This window comes from Herpailurus yagouaroundi, unplaced genomic scaffold (assembly GCF_014898765.1).
Source record: "Herpailurus yagouaroundi ecotype Mexico unplaced genomic scaffold, PumYag 77, whole genome shotgun sequence".
NCBI lineage: Eukaryota > Metazoa > Chordata > Mammalia > Carnivora > Felidae > Herpailurus > Herpailurus yagouaroundi.
The window spans coordinates 38172490-38183699 of NW_024412388.1; the positions used below are offsets into that span (position 1 = coordinate 38172490).

Below are 11210 nucleotides of genomic sequence, written 5' to 3' on the forward strand. Positions count from 1 at the left end.
AAGGGGGTACGGAGCCGCGCCGGGCCGCGCCGGGCCGGGCCGGGCCGCAGGGAGTCGGGGCGAGCTCCGCGCCCGGGCGCGGCGAGGCGGGGTCTGATGGGCATGGCAGGCGCTCGCTCGCTCCTCTCTCGCTCCCTCGCTCGCTCCCTCACACACGCGCGGAGGGAGGCGAAGCCCGCAGCAGCCACTTCCCCACTTTCCAAACTTCCCAGCGCAACTTTTTCCTCTCCTCCCCTGCCCGTGCCTCCTCCTCCCCCATCGCTCCCCCTTCCCCTGGCCCGCTCCCCGCCGGCCCTAGCTTCGGTGCGCGGCCGCCAGGGGGCGCCCGGGCCGAGGCCCCGCTCGGCCAAACTCTGTGGGATCTTCTGTGGACAGGGACTAGGCTAGGGGACGAATTCTGGGGACCTGGGCCAGCATCGCCCAAAGCATGTGATGCGCAGGTCGCGGAGGGAGTTAACAGCGAAAGAAGCAGGAGTGGGCAGGCACTCCCAGACTGGCTGGGAAGGCAGCACTCAAAGGAAATCCAGGGAACCTGGTAATTACAACTTTGTATCATACAGTGCCTGGCTAACACTGGCAATGTGCTTAGTACGTGCCCTGCAGACACCAGGTGAATTAAAACAAAACAGAACAGCAAAGTAATCTTCCTCACAATTCCTTGGCACCTCCATTTGAACAATCTTCTCCCATTAACTTCCTTGGACCCACATAGGATCCCTGTAAATGGCCAGGGAACAGGGAAGATTCATATCCCAAATCCTTACACCATGAGAATTGAGAGAACCTTTAAATCCAATTTTCTGTTCCTGAGGGGCAAATGAAGCTTAGAGAAAACCAAGGGACAGGGGCAAGCGTCTGCATTTTCAGCAAATGGGGAAACAGTCACAGAAGCCTTGCTTAGATCTGTTAAATGAAAGTTCATGACACCTATGCTGACAACAGAGATTGAAGTATGAATTAGGTAGAATTATCAGAAGCCCATAGCCCAGATAGGCAGACAGGGACAGACATGCAAAAAGGCCATTAAAACCAGACCATGAGGGGTGCCTGGGTGGCTCAGCCGGTTGACCGGCCGACTTTGGCTCAGGTCATGATCTCACGGTTTGTGAGTTCAAGCCCCACATCAGGCTCTGTACTGACAGCTCAGAGCCTGGAGTCTGCTTCAGATTCTGTGTCTCCCTCTCTCTCTGCCCCTCCCCCACTGGTGCCCTGTCTCTCAAAACTAAATAAAAACATTAAGAAAAAAGTTAAAAAAAACAAAAAAACAAAAAACGGACAATGAGTACCAGGAGAGACAGAAGCAGTGAGAATGGGAACAGAGAAGAAGGTCTCCCAACACAGCTCAGACGCTCAGGGAAGACTCCTGGGAGTGGTCTTGAAGGGTAAGTCACAGGTAGCTGAGTGAAGGAGCCACACAAAGTCTCCCAGGTGGAGGAAGAGCAGGTGCCAGGTGCAGAGCCAAGAGAGCATAAACTCCTCCAGGGGACTGCAAGCAGTTGGACCCGGCTGGAACAAAAGGCCAGTGGCAGGAGCTTCAGTTGTGTCTTCTGGCCAGACTGAAGAGTTTGTACTTTACATACACTGTGTGACAGGGAGACATGGCAAGACGTGAGTTAGAGGGCGGGTGGCTGGAGCTGATCTGTTCTTTTAGGAGGCATGACTGTAGGGGGCGAGTTGGGGGCAGAGAGGTCAGTGAGGAGACAGGCAGCCAGTGCAGAGGTGACCTGACTCCTAGCCCAGTGCTTTCCCATCACCCCCGGAGCACTCACGTCTTCAGGCACCAGTGGAGCAGCTGGAGAATGGCCACTCTAGAAGGTTGGGCAAGGAACACAGCTGGCCCGGAGGGGCAGAAGGGCTCAGAGCACAAGACCTGGGCCTTTGGGCAGAGCACAGGAGGGAAGGAGGGGGGCACCAGACACTTGCAGGTTGAACTGCATTAGACTGTCATTTTTGTAGGCCCCAAATAACTGACGTTGGCCATTTCGTATGGTTCAACCAACTAGGATCCAGAGCAGCCTCGGTCTCCGGCCAGCATACGTCTGGCGACAGATGCAGAGCAGGCCAGAGTGCCCGGATGGTGTGAGACAACAGCGTGGCTCCGTGTTTCCCACCCACAGAGCTCTGAGACCACAGCGGTGACAAAAGAGAAGTCCTTTGAAGAGTCCCTGCTCCCCCTGGCTCCAAAGCTGCCTGCTGTGAAGGAGTAGGTAAGGATGTGCTCGCTCGGTAAGGGTGAGGTGAAACCATTGAGAAGCAGGAGAAGGTGATTCCAGTGAGAGGCAGTGTGATGTTCTTCATGGAGAATTAGAAGACTTGAGACAGATAGAGGGTAAGAAGGGACCTGATGGCATTAAAAATGGATCCATATCATTAAAGTGATGGTGCATGTGTGCATGATTTTTAAAATGTTCCGAGACTTTTTTCCTAAAATTATAAAAGATTCATCGGCTAATTGTCATGAATGCCAGCTATGACTTCTTCCTTCATGGCCCTAACCTAGGGCTGTGTGACCAGGGTCAAGACACTTAACGTCTCTGTGCCTCTCTTTTTCCACCTAGTTTCCTGTCCTATTTTTCTGAGTCAATGTGTACAACAATACTTTAGGATCTCCACCAGCCTTGTTACTGATATTATTAATGAGGTGCAAGAACAAACAGGTTTTTTCATTCTTCAGTGGAGAGTTGAAAACATTCATCCACACAAGGTAGTGGTATTATTCAAAATAGCTAAAAGGGACAAGCAACCCAAATGTCCATCAGTAAATGAGTGGACACACAAAATGTGATATATTCACATGATGGAATATTATCTTTCCATAAAAAGGAATGAAGTATTTATACATGTTATGATATGGACCAGTGTTGAAAACTTTACACTAAATAAAAGGAAGCCAGTCACAAAAGGGCATATATAATACAATTTATTTATATGAATTGTCCAGAAGCAGCAAATATATAGAGGAAGAAGGTAGATTAGTAGTCGCTTAAGGTTAGAAGGAACAGGGAGATTAAGGGACCTTGGCTGAATGGTCCTGGGTTGCTTTGGGGAGTAATGAAAATAGTCTAGAATTAATTGTGGTAAAGTTTGCACGATGCTCTGAATATACTAAAAACCATTGAATTATACACTTTATTTATTTATGTATTTATTTATTTACTTATAAATGTTTGTTTATTTTTGAGAGAGAGAGACAGAGCACAAGTTGGGGAGGGGCCAAGAGAGAAGGAGACACAGAATCTGAAGCAGGCTCCAAGCTGTCAACACAGAGCCCGACGCGGAGCTCGAGCTCACAAACCACAACATCATGACCTGAGCTGATGTCAGATGCTTGACCACCAGAGCCACCCAGGTACCCCTGAATTTTACACTTTAAGTGGGTGAATTATATGGTATGTGAATTATATTTCCATAAAGCTGTTACTAAAAAACAAAGAACAAACAAGTTTAGAGCCCCAGGAGACAGTCCTCATGAACAAAGGTCTTAGTGCTTTCCAATAATTTTTTCTCCCACCTGGTGTAGTGAGAGAAGCCCTGGATGAACACCCCTAAAAATCCTAGAGAGTCACTGTGCTTTTGCTTATGTCTCCCTGAGCAGCTGTGGGGAGTTTCGTTGGCCTCACTGTACCTCAGTTTCCCTGCCATCAGTATGAACAAGCTCACGGAGCAGAAAACCTATAAGGGTCTTCTGTGTCCCACACGAGAGTGCAGCATCCACGGCCCCTGACCGCCCACGGGCCTGGAGGCACAGGGCTCAGGAAGCAGGCAGTGGACGCAGCCACCTGCCCCCTCTCCCAGGGCACATCCGGCCCACTTTCCTTTTATTGCAATTTAATTGATGTTCAATCAGATGAGTACCAGGAATCTGTAGGCTATAACAGCCTGGGCAGAAACAGAAGCCTTGTAGCGGAACTAAACCAACAAAATCTGCCTCTTGAGCAGATCCAGGAGCCCTGGGTCCTGCCACAGAGCGTCTCTTAGGGAAGGAGATGAGGGGCTCCCCTGCTCAGTTGACCTCAAAGGAGGCACTTTGCTCTGGGCCTGAGGGCTGCCCTCAGCCTGGCCTGACGTTCAGTTCAGCTCCTATGCCACTTGTGCCCATCTCCTACCACCCCAGACTCTGCCTCCTCCACCCCAGCCCTCCTTGTCTGGAAGTGAACCCTTGGTGACTGAAAGACAGGACTGCCTTGGGGATGGGGTGGGGGCAAGGAGGGAAGATTCTAGGGCCACGCAGCGGTCAGCCATGCTTAAGACAGTCTAGAGTGATGGAAACAACTAGAAAAACATCAGACACTGAGGTGATTCAGAAAAGAGCCTTCCCTCATGGAAGTAGGGAAAGAGACACAAGATCATAGAAGCACAACAAAGGATCAGAGTTGCTATACAAGGTGGCGCTCTTAAAAAACAAACCACCACCGGTGGTGCAGCTCGATGAGTGGGGTGTGGAGAGCACAGAGGGATCAGCTCAGATACTGTCCTCACAGAGCCTGCCATCCAGTGAGGGAGACAGATGCAAATAGTGCGATTTGGGAGACAAATGGGTGTGTGTGTGTGTGTGTGTGTGTGTGTGTGTGTGTTGGGGGAACAACCTTAGGAGAGAGGACCTCAGCAAAGGTCTTTGCAAGAAGGCAATATCTGAGCTGACCTTTAAGGATGAGCAGGATTTGGACGGGGAGGTTGAGGAGAGGCAGGTCATTTCAGACAGTGGGAACAGCATGTGCCGTGGCATGGAAGTGTAAGTGTCTGACATATTTGGGGAGCTGTGAATAATCATGGCGGGGGAGAGAGAATTCAAGAACCGTTGGGAAGGGCTGAAAATAAGACTACAGCAGGAAGGGCCATGCATGATTGTGGAAAGCCCTTCATCTTGGCTTTCAAAGGATATAATCTTCTTAGCTTGCTCTGCATAAATTGCAGGTGCTGGTTGAAGGGTAACTCAGGTTCTAGATGAGATGTGTGCAGACAGAGGTGATACAACAACAATCGTGTGTGTTGACTGTTAACTCACCAATGCTTATTGGGTCCCCAGGTGTAGTATATATTGTGTGAGGCATGAAGGAATATAGTCCTGACCTCTGGCTCCTTGCAATTTTGGAACAAGATGGAAATACTCAGGTGACTAGTTGCAATGTATTTAGGTGCCAGGTGAGTGATGTAAGAGTCCAGGAGAAGTCAGTGGGAGTTGAAGCGTCAAGGACATCTTCCAGGAGCAGTGGGGATTTGAACTAGGCGGCGAAGGACAGGTAGCATTTAAATAGATGGAGAGAGAGAAAGCAAAGGGAAGAGAACATCCTGGCTGGAGAAGAGGGTGGCACCGAGAGCGGCTGGAGTGGGGGGTTGGGTGACATGGTCGCGGGCGTCGGCAAGTGCAGAAGGAAGGGCAGCTGGGAGTTGTGGTAGACCGATTAAGTGCAGGACCTTTTATCTAAAGGGTCCCGGCAACACTGTGAGACAGATATTTTCACACCCATTTTAAAGATGAGGAAACCAAGTCTCAGAGGGCGCACATGGCATATTCAAGTCACACGGTTGATAATTAGAGGCCTGGACTGTCTATGTCTTTCTACTTAACCACTTGCTTCCTTTCAGACACAGATGGGAAGGTGGTACAGGTAGCATGGGCTGACTGGGTGTGGCTTCTACACACACACACACACACACACACACACACACACAATCACTGGGGGGCCAATTCACACTGCATATATGGCCCATCCTGCACTGTGTCTCCCAACCTCATTAGGACATGGGACCATCGTCATTTAGGAGACTTTTGCCTTTCACTCTAGCCCAAGCTGTGCCATGCTCCATACCTCCTTTCAGGATTCAGTAGAGGTATGGAAAGGGGAAAAAGAAATGTGATGCCTGAAACAAAATACCCCATCGAGCTGACCACTAAATAGCACTTAGACCCCAAGTATACACACAGCTGCTTTATGTAATGAAGGCTATAGACCATGTTCCTGGATATAAAATAACAAACCACATATAACGTTCTACATTGCTATGTAATTAGCACGGATCTGTGAGTGTGCGAGCTGACCAGGGTGAGGGAGGGGGGCTTGGGCCTCGAGCACAGTAAGCCGTGGAGAAAAGAACATGTGCTGTGGGGCCAGAAAGACTGGAGTTTGAACCTTGCTTCCTCCCTTTGTATCCCTAAGACCGTGGGCCACTATTTACACTCTGAAAACTTCTAATTCATATCTGTCAACAGGAGTAAAAGTATATGCCTGTAGAAAATGGTTGTGCCCTTCCTGTCCCTTCGGGGACATTCAGTGATAGCTGAAGACATTTTTGGTTTTCATAACTGGGGATGTGCTACTGGCAGCTAGTGGGTAGAGGCAGGGATGCTGTTAAGCATCCTACCGTGAGTAGGGCAGTTCCCACAACAAAGAATTAGCCCACCCAAAATATCAGTCATACTAAGATTGAAGAATCCTGCCTTACAGAATTGCTATTTCGAGGACATAATCTTTACTAACTTGTATTGAGAATTACTGTGTGCCCCGCACCATTCTATCACTTTATTTAAATGTGTCCCATCTCACTTGTTCATAGTCAATTGATGAGGGAGATACTATTATTATCCTTATGTTACAGGTGTGGAAACTGAAGCCCAAAATCTGCCCAAAGTCACACAGCCAGTTATCGGTGGAGCCACGGTTTGCCACAAGGCAGTGTGGCTCCAGAGAAAGATGGAGCTCACGCTTAGCAGGTGCCTGCTTCAGGGACTGGTGCTTGGGAATGATGGCGACTATCAGAGAGCATGAGAGGGGTCATTCATTCATTAATGCTTTGCATGTGTGTTGCGAGCCTAATCGATCTTGGTGCTAAAGAATTGGTGAACTAGATAGGTAGAGTCTTAGCTCACACAGACCTTACTTTCTAGTTAATGAAGAACAAAAATATAGAAGTAACCATTACCCGTGGAGATAGTAGAAGTGATGGAGTGTCTGGTGAATGATGAGAAGTTTGCCAGGAAAAGATCTGGCGAAAGAACATTCCCAGCGGAGGGTGAAGCCCTGAAAGAGAAAGCCACGTTGGCGTGTTTAGGAAACAGAGAGAAGTCCAGCAAAGCCAGACGTGTAGGGCACAAGAACACATTTTTAGAACATGGTTCAGACTGTGTCGTGGAGGTGGGTGCGGACCTTCAGGGGTCCAGGAAGGGCACTAGGGCAGTACTTAGGGTGAGGATGGTGGTGGCTCTGTCCACGGAGCAGATTTGGATCATACAGAGTTAGAGCCAAAGGTGGCACATGTGACATGGGGGTGAGGGGGACAGGAATCAAGGAGAATGCTGAGGTTTTTGTCCCAAGCAGCTGGCTGCATTCACAGAGAGGGGAAGGCTGAGTAAAAGGAAGGTAACGAGAATCCAATTTTAGGTCATGTTGGATATGAGCTGCCTACTGGGGTCCATGTGGCAGTGCTGGGAGACGGCTTACAAATGAGCCTAGAGCTCAGCGGAGAGGTCCAGGATGGAAGGATCCCTTTAGACTCCATTGCATAGGATGATATTTAAAACTAAGGGCTCATCTGAAAGACAGAGATTGAGAATTAAGGAAAACCTGCATCTAAGCCCAGAGGACCTGATCATTTCTGGTTCGAGAGAGAAGCCTTCACCCAAAGCAACAGAAGTAGAAGAAATCCCAGGAGAGAGAGGTCAAGATATCCAGTGAAATAAACCAGGGAAGTGAGCATTAGATTTGACCACAGGAAGGTTGACAGGAGCCATTTCAGTGGACGGCCGGGGACAGAAGCTCAATGGGTTGAGAACAGAGAGGGAGGAGAGGAAGCAGCAACAACCAGTTCAGACAACTCCTTCTTGGGTTTTGTGGAGAAGGGTAAAGCAGTGGAGTTGCATAGGAACATAGGGTTCATGGAGAGACTTTTTAAAACATGAGTCTTATATCGTGTTTGCATGCTGGTATGAAGCATCTAGCCGAGAGGAAGGAACTTCCGGTTTTAGGGAGAGAGGGCTCCACTGGAGAAGGCCTTGATAAGCACTAGAGAAAGCAAGGGGCTTGAGATCCGGAGACAATGGGCAGGCTAATCCTTGTTAGGACATTTCATTCTGTTGTTTACACCAGGGAAGGCAGCAAGTATGTGAATGATGTGCATGGTGGATAAAGTCATTGTGAAGTAAATACTTGTACTTTCTCAGAGGAACATCAGCACCCTGACCTGGGCTACTGGTCAGCCTCTAGCCCTGACCACCGATCCAGACTGAACTCTGCCCCCTGGACTGAATATCTAATCCTATCAACCATCTCTCTTTGTTCACAAGGGAGCCCCTGGGAGAGCCCATGGATGATGACTCAACATAACCCATCTGTATAGCTGAAAAGAATGTTTGGGACAGACGTTCAGCCGCACCAGGCTTCATCAACAGATGAGGGCTGCCTTCAAGATAATCTCAAAAAGGGGAGTTCCCAGGACCTGTCAGAGGAGGGGCTGTTCTGAGTAGAACCATTTGTGTGGAGTGTCTGAATAGAAGGAGCCAAGAACAGAAGGCTATCCAGTGGACCAAAATTTGGAATGGGAGACCCAGGCTGAGGCAGGATAGAGAGATTATAGAGATTGTCAGTAAGGACTCAAGCAGAGCTAAGTCAAGTGTAAAGGGGTTAAGTGGGGCTATTGGTGGTTCAGCTAATTCTGGGAGCCCTGCATGCTTATCCGCTGTTTCCTTTTATTTGGGCCCTTGCAGGATCAATGTGGTTTGTGCGAGTCAATGTATACATTTCCCTGATGATTAGGAGTTTGTAACTGCAAAATACGTGCTAGCTTAATCCCTCTAGATCTCAATTTCCTCATCTGTGAAGGGAAAACAATAGCAATGCATAGCTCACAGATTGGCATGGGGGTCAAGCTGATGGATGTGAAAGCACTTTGTGTAAAGGGCTGTGAATATTACTTTTATGATTATTACTAATAATACCAATAAGAAGAGAACTCAAAAGTATTTCCTCTCCTAGGATAAACATTTTCATGGTCTTCTAGAATGTTATAAATGGGCATGAGTCCTGTACGACGTGGACACTTTATGAAGAAGTTGTGGGTGTCTGTGGCATAGTGGCCCGCACTGGATAGTTGGGTAGGTTGTACCATGCACAAGGGTGCTCTGCTGAGCAGGTGAGTGGGCACTGACATCCAGCCAGCAGCAAGTGGGCTGCATCTATGTTTGATTCCACAAGGCCCTCTACAAGCCGGCAGTGGCTCCAAGGGCACCCACCAGCACACTTCTGTAAATGTTTAGAATCACTTGGCCTTTGCTTACCAAAACCGGTAACGGGGAGTCAGTTGACTTTCTTCAGCGATGGACATTTTCATAACGACTTTCCCATCTGTATCTCCAGTGACAGGCAGTCTCTCCTCTACTTACATGCCCTGCCTTCCTTTCAAACTCACCATATCCGTATTCAAAACTCCACTTTTCTCAATTCAGAATTTGGGTTGGATTCTCTACTTCTCACCTGCTGTGTTTGATACTCCTTTTCATCTACCCCACCTGGATGCTGCTTATGACATCGAGTGACAAGAAGCTCACTACCTTGTGAGGTAGCCAATTCCACTTGTAAGCAACTCTTAGCACTCGGAAACTTCTACATATTGAATCTGCATCTGCCTGCCTGAGGTATGCGTCTCCATACCTTATAACAGCCATTTGCCTCGCTCCCATCCTTGGGATCACATGGAGCAAATATTCTCTATTTTCTTCATGATAGCTAGGCATACATTCACAGAGACCAGGTCACTCTGTGTCTCATTGTTCTTTCCTCCATTTCTCATATAAAAGATTTTGCTTCTTTCTACTGTCCTGATCACCATTTAAAAAATTCCTTGTGTCTAGAACGAATGTTGGTTCCAACATTCTACAGTTTTCTCATTCATTGTTTTACTAAGTCATTATTCATCTGACATCTACATGCTCAGGGATTGGAGGTTAAGAGAGACGAATTGATTTTCCAAGATCTTACAGCTGCTAAGCTATTCCGACTGTAACTCCTGTTCTTTCACTGCCTCCGTAGAGACGCAGTGGCCTTGGAATCCAGTCAGCCTTCGTAGTGGCAGAGGTGCCCCCGATTAGTTGAATTTTCTGCCTCGGAGCTTTTTCTTAATCTGCCCAGAGTGTTTTAGCAGTCACACCTCTCTCTTCTCCTCTCAAATCAGCAGCTCATGCTCGCGGTTTAGCCGAGTCAATGCCAACTGTTTCCTCACGGTTCTAGATCCTTTTTCCTCCAGACTTCCAGACATACCACAGCTGGAGTGGTCACTGTTTCCAGCTATAACACAAAACATTGGCTCAGGGCCGGGAAAACGGGAGTTCTTAAGGCAGTGAAGTCAAAGGATTGTCACATACAAAGGGAGAGAGTATGGCTAGATAGAAGCTTCATGAGGGTAGAGACCATGTCTGTGTTTTTCATTTAACTTTGTGCTCCTTACCAACACTTTTCCCTCCTTACCAACACTTAACCTTGCCCATTTTTGTAATTCTAGTCATCCTTGTGGGTGTGAATGGTACCTCATTGTGGTTTTAATGTGTGTTTCCCCCATGACTAGTGATGTTGAGCATCTTTTCATGTTCTTATTTGACATTCTTACTTAGTGAATCCTTTGTTCAAATTTTTTGCTCGCTTATTACTATGCTATTTAACTTTTTACTGGACTGTGATGGCTCTTTCCATATTCTGTTCACAAGTCTCTTGCCAAACATAGTTGTGCAGATATTCTCTCCCAGTGTATGGCTTGCAGTTTGATTTTCTTAAAAATGCCTTTGGGAGAGCAAATATTTTTAATTTTTAGGAAGTCTAATTTATCAATGTTTTTGTTTGTTTTATAATTTGTGCTTTTTGTTTCATATTTAAGAATCTTGGCCTAATCCATGGTCGCTAAGGCTTTCTTTCCTTTGTTTACTCCTATAAGTTTTACCGTTTTAGGTTTTAGAGTTAGGTCAGTGATCCATTTTCTATGAGGTGTGAAATAAGAATCAAGGGCTGCTGCTTCCTTTTTTTTTTCTTTTTAGAAATGAATATCTATTGTCCCAGTACCATGTGTTGTAAAGATGATCCTTTTATATTGAATTGCCTTCGCACCTTTATAAAAAAGCATTGGTTACTTATATGTGGCCCTATATTTAGAACTCTCTATTCTGTTCCATTGAGATATATATATATATATATATATATATATATATATACACACACACACATACACAC

The 11210-nt window shown here is 47.2% G+C and overlaps 2 long non-coding RNA genes across 5 annotated transcripts in view; both read left to right on the forward strand.

Annotated features, from left to right (window-relative positions):
• LOC121027082 (uncharacterized) overlaps positions 1-3231 on the forward strand; it is a 6367-nt gene extending 3136 nt beyond the window's left edge. The window contains exons 1-3 of one of the 4 annotated variants that reach the window (XR_005788545.1): positions 89-535; positions 1957-2207; positions 3185-3231. This is a non-coding gene — a long non-coding RNA (uncharacterized LOC121027082). Of the gene's footprint in view, positions 1-88; positions 536-1956; positions 2208-3184 lie in introns of those variants that run through there. The other 3 variants (XR_005788548.1, XR_005788547.1, XR_005788546.1) reach the window with 3 other exon arrangements.
• A 66-nt stretch (positions 3232-3297) lies between these two features.
• Positions 3298-11210, forward strand: part of LOC121027084 (uncharacterized) — a 12111-nt gene continuing 4198 nt past the window's right edge. The window contains exons 1-2 of the long non-coding RNA XR_005788551.1: positions 3298-3349; positions 8282-9628. This is a non-coding gene — a long non-coding RNA (uncharacterized LOC121027084). The remainder of the gene's footprint in view (positions 3350-8281; positions 9629-11210) is intronic.